The sequence below is a fragment of the Chrysochloris asiatica genome, unplaced genomic scaffold, assembly GCF_000296735.1.
Source record: "Chrysochloris asiatica unplaced genomic scaffold, ChrAsi1.0 scaffold00041, whole genome shotgun sequence".
NCBI lineage: Eukaryota > Metazoa > Chordata > Mammalia > Afrosoricida > Chrysochloridae > Chrysochloris > Chrysochloris asiatica.
In genome coordinates, this window is record NW_006408559.1 from 3,494,339 (window position 1) to 3,505,909 (window position 11,571).

Genomic DNA, 11,571 nt, shown 5'->3' on the forward strand with positions numbered 1-11,571 from the left:
TTTCTACTCCCGTAAAGATTTACACCCTCGGAAACCCTGTACAGGGTCGCTATGGGTCAGAACCGACTTGACGGCACTTAACAACAACATAGATAGAACATTAACAACAACATTAATAACTTAACAACAACATTGAAGAATCCTGTTTTCTTATCCATTCTTCTCTTTATGTCTCTTGATTGAAAATCCATTTACATTCAGTGTAATTATCAATAGATAGGAATGAATTGTTGTCATTTTTCTATGTGTGTGATTTTTTGCATGTGTGGTGCTGCTGGATTCTTTGTTCCCCATAATTTTCTATTTTTGTTAGTGGGTTTTCTTGTCATTTTCATTTCTGTTGTGTTAATGTTTACTACATCTTTCTGATTCCCCTCTTTTTTATTTTGATGTACAAGTGTATTATTTTTCTTTGAGGTTACTGAATTTATTAAGTGTTCCCCTGCTTAAAATAGTCTATTGTATCTTGAAATCTCTTTACTTCCTTGCCATTTAGAAGTACTATATCTACACTATTCCCTCTTTTTGCTTTGTAGTTGACTTCATTATACATTAATATCTCTGGTCCCATATTTTAAGTCTTGTAGGTTTGTTTTACTTTGTTGTCGTTGTTGTGAAGTGCCGTCAAGACACATAACGACTCTTTATAGGGTTTCTGAGGAGCAGTGGATAAGCTTGAACCACCGACCTTGCAGTTCAAACGACTTTGCAGTCTGGTGCATTAACCCACAGTGCCACACCAGGACTCCTTTTTACTTTAAACCTTTCTATATTTGGATTGAATTCTGGGTGGTGTTGTCATGTTGTTGTCTGCTATTGTTGGTTCTCAGTCCAAAGAACACCCTTTAGCACTTTTGGTAAAATTGGTCTCATCATTACAAATTCCTTTAATTTTTACTTATCAGGAGATGTCCTAATTTCACAGTTGTATTTGAGGAAAATTTTGTTGGGTATATGATTCTTGGTTGGCAGTTTTTTTCTTTCAGAATTTTGTATGTCATTCCATTGCCTTATTGCCTGCATGGTTTCTGCTGAGAAATCAGAGCTTAGTTTTATTGATTCTCCTTTGTAGGTAACTTTTTGTTTTTCCTGAGCTTCTCTCAGGAATATTTACTTGTCATTGATTTTAGAAAGTTTGATTATGGTATGTCTTGGTGATTTTCTTCTAAGGATCTATCCTGGTTGGGGTTCGTTCAGTTTCTTACATGCTTATCTTCTTGAGCCTTTCATGATGTTAGGGAAGTTTTCTTCCAAAAATTCTTTAACAATTTTCTCTGTGCTTGTCTCTTTCTGTTTTGGAATTCCAATCACTCATAAGTTGTTCCTTTTCATGGTGTCCCACATAACTCTTAGATTTTATTCGGATTTTTAAATTTTCATTCTATTTTTCTGATTGTTCTTCTAGCATATTAGTATTGAAAGATTTATCTTCAAGCGCACTAATTTTGTCTTCCATTGCTTTGCATCTTCTCTTTTTCCTTTTCAATGTATTGTTCATTTCTGAGATCTTAGTATTAATCTTCTAGATTTCTAATAGTAGGTTTTGTATTGTCTCAAAAATTGCATTTATTTGGTCTGTTTGTTCTTGTAGTATTTTCCTGAATTCTTTTAAAGTTTTCATTGTGTTCTCCTTGCTTCCCTTGACCTATCAGTCTTTCAAGGTACCTAATTAACATTCTTTTTCAGTTAGTTCCATTACCTTTTCTTCCTCAGAAATTTTTTCTGACTCTGCATCTTGGTCATTTGTTTGAACCATTCTCTTTCATTTATTATGAACTAAAATTGTCTGTTGTTTCTGAGGCATTGTGGGGTTGTTGTATTTGTAAAAACTAGCCATGCATTTGTTGGACCCAGAGGGGAAAAACCTCTAGGGAGTTCCTGCAATTCAAGGAGCTCAAGAAATGGATGTGGAAGGGATGTGACACCAGAGTTCCTGGCCCTAGAGTGAGTCCTATCCACCTCGGTGTTATCTACTCCAGGGCACTCAATCTGGAAGTAGTTAGAGGGGGCTCTGGATGAGGCTGGTTTCTGTGTCTGTTAGGACCACAGGGAAGTTGGGGACAGTGTGACTGGTTAAATGCTGGTCTGGTGGTTCTGTGGGTTGTGTAGGTCTGGAGCTGAGCCCACCTGAATCTAGGCACCAGATTGGCACACCAACCAGCCTTGAATTGCAAGAGCCCCCTAAGGATTTTTCTCTCCAGGTTCAACAACTGCACTGTTAGTTTTTGTAAATCCAGCCAGCCCTCAACTCACACTAGTGTGACTCCTAACCTCATGGCTCTGAACTCCCATAATGCAGTATCTGTGCTGGGGGAGGGTAAAGGTGGGAGCTAGTCACCAGGAGAGCATGGAGGAAAAGAAGAAAAAGAAAAGGAAGAAAGCACACCTTCTCTGTTGTCCACAGGAATCTGCTCTGCCAGGCCTCCTGATGCTGCCAAAGCTACTCACCAGATAATGAAGCCACATCCAGCCAGACCTTCACCAGTCCATCTCCCTCTCTTGTCTTTCTGCTTGGCCTCTCCTCCCAGCAAGCACTCCACCCACCTCTCTAGCCTTCCTTCTGAAGTTCAGGGTGCCAGAATTTTCACCTGTTGTCTGTTTTATTTTGTCTCCCACATCTTTGTTATAGAGGGTCCATGTAGTGTGTCCACCTAGTCCACCATCTTGCCAAATATCTCTTTCAATACCTCCATTATCTTTTCATTCCATTTTTCCACAAAATTTTTGAAGCATCTTCATATACTCTTTCTACCCTTGCAAAGAAAGGGACCAGATGCAGTTTGGGATGCACTAGCACTGTATCCCAGAAACCCCAGAATAGTTACAGGGTTGGAAAATGAGCCCAGACAAGAGCACACAGACCTGGGACTGTTGCTGGTCCAGCTGCCATGAGGATCTGTAAGCTAGCCACATTCAGAAACCTTGATGGAAAGGAGGAGACCATTGCAAGGAGGGAGTCCTGAGAATGAACTTTGAATTGAACTGAATATTTCTCCCAAAGAGATGAAATTACATTTAAGTTGAAAGTGACTACGTTACAGTTAATTGACAAGTTTAAAGTTGTTTTCCTTCATGAACAGGTAGGAAGTGTGTTAATACGATGGGATCACATCTGATTGTTATAAATTGTAAATACTACCATACTTTTTTTGTTTGCTAATTGAATTGTAAATATGTGTATATTTTAGTTGCTTTTCTTTCCTTTTCCTTTTAAAATAGCCTGAAAAGGGAACAGGGTTTTGGTGATTAGTGTTCTGGGTCTAATGGATCCAGTTCAGTAATTATTTAAAAATGAGAGCGGCAAAGAGGACTGGGGAAGAGGCAAAAGGAGGCAAATGCCCCAGAAAAAGAAAGACTTCCTGAGGGAAATTGAGATCAGTTCTTCCCATACACAGCCTTTATTCACAGCCCTGAAATGAAGTTTAAGAAAATAGGAATAGATTCCTGAATTCCAAGTGCTGGGTGTAGGCAGAACTCCCCTGTCCCAGTTCTGGAAGACTCTAGAGCTTCTGGACTGGGGGTAAAAAATGGCTCACCACACCTCTAATATATGGACAAAAAGGGTTTTGTTTTAGGTTCTTAGTGTACTGTGCCTATAAATAATGAACTTTGTCCTATGTATCATGTTCTTTGAACTGTGTTTTGATTCTGGTGTTAATCTTGTCTCACCTGTTCTCTTTTATTAATATTTGCTTCATATATCATTTTCCACCCTACCATCTGCTTTTGTTTTTTTAACCAACAGTATTTGTTTTCCTCCTTTAAAATATGTTAAATGCTAAAAGCAGTTTTTTTCTTTCACTTAGCAGCCATACATGAAAACATTGTCTTTTTAAAAGAGCAGAAGTATTATATAGAAGACAAATCACTTTCAATCCTGTTCCTTTCTTTAAATTGCCTGTTACCATCCTCGGGTCAGAATCCTGCTGTGACACTATGGGTTAATAACTGTGCTTGACTGCGAGGTCGGTGGTTCAAGCTCACCAGCTGCTCCTTGGAAACCCTATACAGGGGCACTATAGGTTGGAACCGACTTGACAGCACTTAACAACAACAACGTCCTTGGGTGATTTTTATTATTATTGTTGTTGTTCTTATCTCTTGAATTTTTAGATCTCTATGTCCTCTAGATATTAATCTTAAATATTTTATTTCAGAGTATAGCTTGATATTTAATTTTGTCTATGTTTTTAGATACAAAAATTTGATGCAGGCAAATATATCTGTCCTTTCCTTCTCTGAATATTTATTTAAAAAATGTTTTTTGTATTTTAAACAAGACAACTTTTCTTCCCAATGGTACAGAGATTTTTATTTTTTTGTATTTCCTACTCACTTACTGGATGGAGTCCTAGTGTGGTGCTGTGGGCTAATGCGTCAGACTGCAAAGTCATTTCAACTGCAAGGTTGGTGGTTCAAGCTCACCAGCTGCTCCTTGGAAACTCTATATGGTCACTATGAGTTGGAATCGACTCGACGACACCAACAACAACAACAACAACACTCACTATAGCTTAAAAATGTTTAGGACTTGACCATCTGGAATTTGTTTTTATGTAAGGTTTGAGAATGGATGCCATGATGCATTTTATTCTGTAGTTCCTTTCCTCTCCTCTCATGAAGGAGACAATTATCTCAACAGCATTTACTGACTAGCCTGTCTTTTTCCAGGTCTATTTCTGAGCTCTTAACCATTTTTCTATTTGTCTATGTCTGTACAATATCACACAGTTGTAATGAATGTAACTTTGTAATATTTTGATATGTGATAAAAATAATTCTCCATATTCTTCCTCCTCTCCTGTTCTTCTGTCATATTTACCGAAAACATTTCATAAAAATAATTTTGAGGTTTTGATTGTATTAAATGTATAGATTAAGTTAAGAAAAGACATGATAATCTTTACAACACTGAATGTTACCATTAAAGGACACATAATCAATTTCCACTTAGTTAGATCTATTATATATACACCATTCAATAAAATTTGGATAGCTTTCTCCATAATATTTCTTTATATTATTTGTTGCCACTGCACTTGTGTATGAAATCACAGTCTAGTCTGTTTTCTGACTGATGATTGCTGGCACATAAGAGAAGTCATTGATTTTCTCCTTTAGTCTATTAATATTGTGAATTACATTTATAGATCTCTATTACTGAATTAATCGTGCATTCCTGATATACACTTCACATGATGATGAGGTTTTATTCTTTCAATCGCTTCTGATTTAGACTTTGTAGTATTTCACTCCAATTTTTGTACCCACATTTATAGGGGTGTTTTTGTGTTTTTTCCCTTTGTCTTTTACTTGTCTTGCTTGATATCAAGGTTAACTTTAATAGGTAAAATACATTGGATCTTTTTCTACAAATGGAATACACTTATAAATAATTCCTATAAATTGGATTCTTGTCTGTCTTTGTTTCTATACTGTTTCTTGATGGTTTGGGAGCACTTCTATGTAACTGCCATTCCAATTTCAGAATCTGCATCAGGATTGGAGGAAGACTCATTAACAATCTGTCATATGCAGATGATACAACTTTGCTTGCTGAAAGTAAAGAGGACTTAAAATGTTGATAAAGATCAAAGATCACTGCCTTCATTTTGGGTTGCACCACAATGAAAAGAAAACAAAAATCTTCACCACTGGACCAATAAATTACATGATAATAAGTGAAGAAAAGATTGAAGTTGTCAAAGACTTAATTTTGCTTGGATCTACTATCAACACTCATGGAACTGGCAGTAAGTAAATCAAACAATATATTCCATTAGGCAGATCTGCTGCACGAGACTTCTTTAAAGTATTTAAGAGCAAAGATGTCAATTGGAGGACTAAGGTGCACCTGACCCAAGTCATGGTATTTTCAATCGCCTCATACACATGTGAAAGTTAGACAATGAATAAGGAAAATCATAGAAGAATTGATGCATTTGAGTTATGATGTTGGAGAGGGATATTAAAGGTACCTTGGACTGCCAGAAGAACAAATCTGTGTTGGAAAAAATGCAATCAGAATGCTCCTTAGAAGCCAGGATGGCGAGACTTTGTCTCTCATACTTTGGACATGTTATTAGGAGGGGCCAGTTTCTTGAGAAGGACATCATGTTAGGTAAAGTGGAAGGTTAGTGAAACACAGAGACCCCCAACAAGCTGGATTGCCACTGTGGCAGCAGCATCAGGCTCAAGCTTAGCAATGATTATGAGGGTGGCACAGGACCAGGCAGTGTTTCATTTTGTTGTGCATGGGGTTGCTATGAGGTTGAACCGACTCGATGGCACCTAATGAGGACAGCAACATCTCCTTGGACTTTTTATCTATAGAAAAAATATTTTCCTACAAAATATTTTTCAACCCTATTGATATACAATTACATTGTTCTTTTATAATTAAAAGCAATCCACTCGTGTTAGTATGATTTTATGTCTTTTAAAAAATTCCTGATAATGTTTTGGTGCCTTTTCTCTTTTTTCTTAATCATGATTGATAAAGAAACCCATTTTCATTAGGTTGTTTTTTTGTTCTTTTTTTTTCACTAGTTTTTTAAAAAAAGATTTTTGCTCAACTCTAACTGTTCTACTATTTTCCATTTTTATCTATGGCAGTGATTTTTAGCTTTCTTTTCTTTATAATCTCCCCCATTCCACAAAAGCCTTTTCAGATGGTTTTTTCCTAATCGCCCCTCCCTTAAAAATCTCATAACACACACATACTGCTTGTTTGTTATGTAACATCGCTCTTTGGAGGGTCATACACATTGTGACATTAAAGATGTTTTCACTCCCCAAGAACCAATCTTTGCTCCCTTACAAGTGATGCTTGTCCTATCAAGAATATACAGTTTACATTAAGAGAGAAGGGCATGAGCAGAATATGAGACCCCAACCAGAGAAGCAGCAATACCAGAGATGGAGGCAGAGGTGAGGACATGGAGAGAGAGACTCACGGAAAGGGAAAGGCTGTGTGTTGGCAGCTAGGAGGTAGGCTTGCAGAATGTGCCCTTTGGTTGTTTAAATTATTATATATTTTTTCTGAGTGTTTTTGTGTACATTAAAAAAACAAACAGAAAAAAATAAAAAATCCAGAGGGAATGGAAGCAAATACTGTTAAATGATGATGCATGGAGGGTATTGTATTCATTACAATGAAACAAAATACGATAGGATGAGTGCATATCCAATGTTCTTCCATGTAAACTAGCACTCAATTCACAATAAAAACTTTAATAATAATAAAAAACATAAAAAATAAGAATATTTTTAAAAAAATACATGGTCTATGTTGTTGTTCTTAAATGCCATCAGGTTGATTCTAACCCATAGCAACCCTGTATAGGGTTCCCAAGGAGCAGCTGGTGAGCTTGAACCACTGATGTTGCAGTCCAAATGACTTTGCGGTCTGATATATTAGCCCACGGCGCCACACGAGGACTCCACATGGTCTATAGTAACGACTTTTTCTACTTTCAAGGATTTGTTTTTCTTTTTTAGTTAAAAGCTTTGTTTCCATCTTTCTCATTTTGAATCAAGAAAAAATTAAGGCTATAAATTATCTCCTTCCTCAGTATTGTTTGCTCCATCACATCAGTTTTCCTATATATTTTATTTTCATTTAATTCTAAATGTTTGCAATGTCTCCCTGTTACTTGAGTTGTATAGAGGTTTACTTGTTCATTTTGCCAAGACATAGCTTTTAGTTATACTTTTGTTATATTTTAACATGATCACTAGCTTGGAGTTTGTTTATATTTCCTACCTTACCAAAGGATCAATAGAATGCTTGCAAGTTCAACATTACATTTGATATTCAGTGCAGGGTTTTGGTGGACATACTTTATCATTTTTAAGACATTGTCTTTTGATACTAGTTTGCTAAGGTGTCTTTAAATTAAGTCACAAATTAGTGCTGAGTTTTAAAAACATGTTTACTTTGGAGTCTACTGAGATGATCATGCTATTGTTTTCCAAATTGATTATTTTTATATATTTCACAGGTCTTATTTTCCTTGTATTTTCTCCAAGAAATATAACTCTGTACATTTCCCAAACTATATTTGTATTCCTACTTACAATATCACTTATTTGGATTCTCACTTAAGAGTATCGCAGCATCTCAGTTAAAACTGTTATAAGTACTGTATACATTTTCTGTAGTCATCTAGTATACATATCTCTCAATGTTCTTATTATATTGTCTTTCTGCAGATTTAAGTCGATATCTGTCAATATTTTCTGGGATCTAAAAATCCCTGGTTGAGGAAGGGACTCCTATTTCCTTTCTGAGAACTTGCTTCCAGTCTTCTGTTAGATCTTTATGGGTCCCAATCACCTCCTCTAATTTAGTAATGACTAAGAATCACCCTCTTTTATAATCCCATCTTTAACATTAATTTGCTTTGGCCTTTCCTTTTTTTTTGTAGTTTGATTTTGATTCCGTCCTCTAAAAATACCACCATTCTACTCAAGTAATCCTTCTCTTACTCTAGCTTAATCAGCCCATCTTCCCTTATTCCTTTGTCATCCTTCTCCTGCATCTATTTTAACTAAATATATTTTTGAAACAAATATGGCTCCTACTTTATTTCCAGAATAGAGCTGAATTCTAAGGAAAGAAGAGTCCAGACACAATGCTTTTAAATATCTGTTTTAGTCTTTTAGACCATTATTGTATTGCTTCTTTGTACTACAAGCTGCTATGTAATACACATTCCCATTCCTACTTATGTATTTACTAAGAAGTCTACCATTCCTTTGTGGTTGAACACACAACTTGGGGCCCTGAAATTCCACTATCAGAATTTATATATTCAACAAATCTGGCACTAACTTGTGACATGAGTAAAAAGTGACTCTGGATACCCCCTGTGAGTTAAGAACTTGGCGCTTCCCATAGCTCTCTTCCTGATCCTATGTTGTTATTGTTGTTACGTGTTATGGAGTTGGTTCCGACCCATAGCAATCCTGTACAGGGTTTCCAAGGAATGGCTGGTGAGCCTGAACCACTGACATCACAGTTGAAACCAACTTTGCAGTCCAGTGCATTAACCCTCAGCACCACACCAGGACTCCTGGACCTATATATAGATGCAATTTAAATCAAGATAAAGGGAATCCCAAGTGGGTGGAACTGAGCACTCATTACTCCTCAGCACAATTTAAGGGCTAAAATCTACTGTTGTAGTTGTTGTTGTTAAGTGCCATTGAGTCGGTTCCGATCCATAGTAACCTTGTATAAGATTTCTGAGTTTGCAGCTGGTGAGTTTGAAGTGCCAACCTTGCAGTTCAAACTGACTTTGCAGTCCAGTGCATTAACCCACAGCACTACACCAGGACTCCAGAATCCCCTAAGTGTTCTGAAATTTACAAGGAACTCGTTCCATTGCATTGTAACTTCCTCTCCAGCAATTTTGACAGAGAATAAAGGCAGCACACATTGCTCTATTCAGTAGCGCCTTCCCTTCTGCAGCAAGCCTGCTTGGGCTACACCCATGTGAATAAAAATCAGCCACAGCGACCTGCACATCCTACTGTTGCTGAAGCCTATGCCTAGTGCTGCTAAGAGCCAATGGCCTGCCTGTGGACACTAGGCTACCATTAACTGCTGTGACTTGAAAGGCCAAAGAACTGAAAGGCCCCAGATCACTAAAACCATAAAGCCCCTGGGTCCTGGTACATCAGAAATCTTTATCTCCACACATATTATTTTACCCCCTAATGCCAACTGGCATGCCTCTATCTCAGGATTTAATAGCCAATGCATGCTTGGTTGTGTTGGGGGTTAAGGGAGAAAATTAATCATACACATTCGCCACCAAGTTATCAACCAAGAAATAGAGACAGAACTTTGACAAATGAGGACAAAAACCTCAGCTTTTTGCTGATGAAGTTGTGTCTATGGTCAGAATTAGACTTTCTGATATAATTCCTTTACTGCCTCACTACCCCACCCCCTCATTCTGCTCCCCATCCTCCAATTCCTGGTCTTGCGATGACCCACCCAAAGGAGAATATACAAAGGATACACTTACCTGAGCAGCTGCCAGGATATAGCTGCCTGCAGAGTGGAGACATGGAGGTTCTCTTCAGACCTGTACACTGAAGGCAGGCCTGGGCCTCAAGAGGTGTGCTTCCCATATGAAAGTGGGAGCTGAGAGATAAGTGCATACATGTTGTATTTAAGGGAGGTACAAAGAGAGGGAAGAGAGAGCCTGAGTGTGTATGAACAGTCACCCACCTCAATCCCAGGTATCCATTAGTGAAGCCAATCTTCATCCTTTGAGGAGAAGTGGATAAAGGTCAAAGGGCCAAGATGATATCCCAATATGGCTCCTCACTTAGAGCAGAACAGGGAAATAGGACCAGATGACAGATTCTTCCTTCATTGGTAGAGGCAAAGCCTGTACTCTTGCTCTGCTCACAGCAAGGTCAGGGGATCTAACACACCAGACCCAAGGTCTGACCTCGAATTTATTCCTAGTTTCCAACCTGGATTTCAGGAAGAGATATACTAATAGATTCCGGTACTAGATTATTGTCAGAACTCAGCATAGCAAGGATGAGTTACAGAGTTACAGAGTGACCCAGGCCTCAGATAAATTCACTTGCTGAACTTCACCATTAAACATAAAGAAGCCAAAGGAATTCCAACAAAATTAGGAAGCCCCTTCCAAGACATTCCACTAACAACTGCTACTCAAGAGTTATGTGGCTGCTGAAATGTTAAGGGTAACAATATCCAGAATAGGACAAACTGGTCTACAAAACTTGTCTCTATTATCAGGCTACTCTGTTGTCCTGAGTACCTCTCCTGCCACCTCAACACCCAAGAGAAGTAAATTCTCACTTAGTGGAAGATGTGTCATATTTAATCAGACAAAGTTCCCCAAGGCAGTAGAACCCAAGTAAAGACACTATTAGGAAACTTGAGGATCGACAGTGATTTATCGAGAACAAACAAGATGGCAAATTGGATGGAAGTGCAGTGAGGAGCTCCATCAGCAACAACACAGAATACCAGACCAACAGGCTCAGGGGATGGTGCCAGAACTCTGAACCACATATAAAGGAATATTTAGAAGGTTGGAAGGCTTATAGCTAGGGGAATTTGTAACAGAAGCAAGAATTCCATTGCTTTCTAATCCAAGATGCTCAGCTGCTCCCAGAGATGCCATATTGGGAGAGACCAAGTGGGAGAAGGATCAGAGCAGCCACGGATGCCTGACAGAACCACAGATATAAAGGTGTGGACAGTCTTTTTGTGTGTGTATGTGTGTGTATCTGTTCATTGGTCTCTCACTGTTTGCTCACCTCAAGTCAGGTGACTTGAGGGGGTGCCTGATTGAGTGGATACACTACCCCCACTCATGGAGAGTTCTACTACGTATGCACACAGATCTCCTCGAAATTTAAAGTGACAGTTTCCACTTAAAACCAAACGGCAGGGGGAGAGAAAGGAAGAGCAAGAAATATAACCATAGAAAGCTTGTAAGTCTGTCTTCTGCCTATAACTGATTGGAATACCTAAAATGGGGCTACAATGTGCCCAGTGAAGGAGGCTTCCTG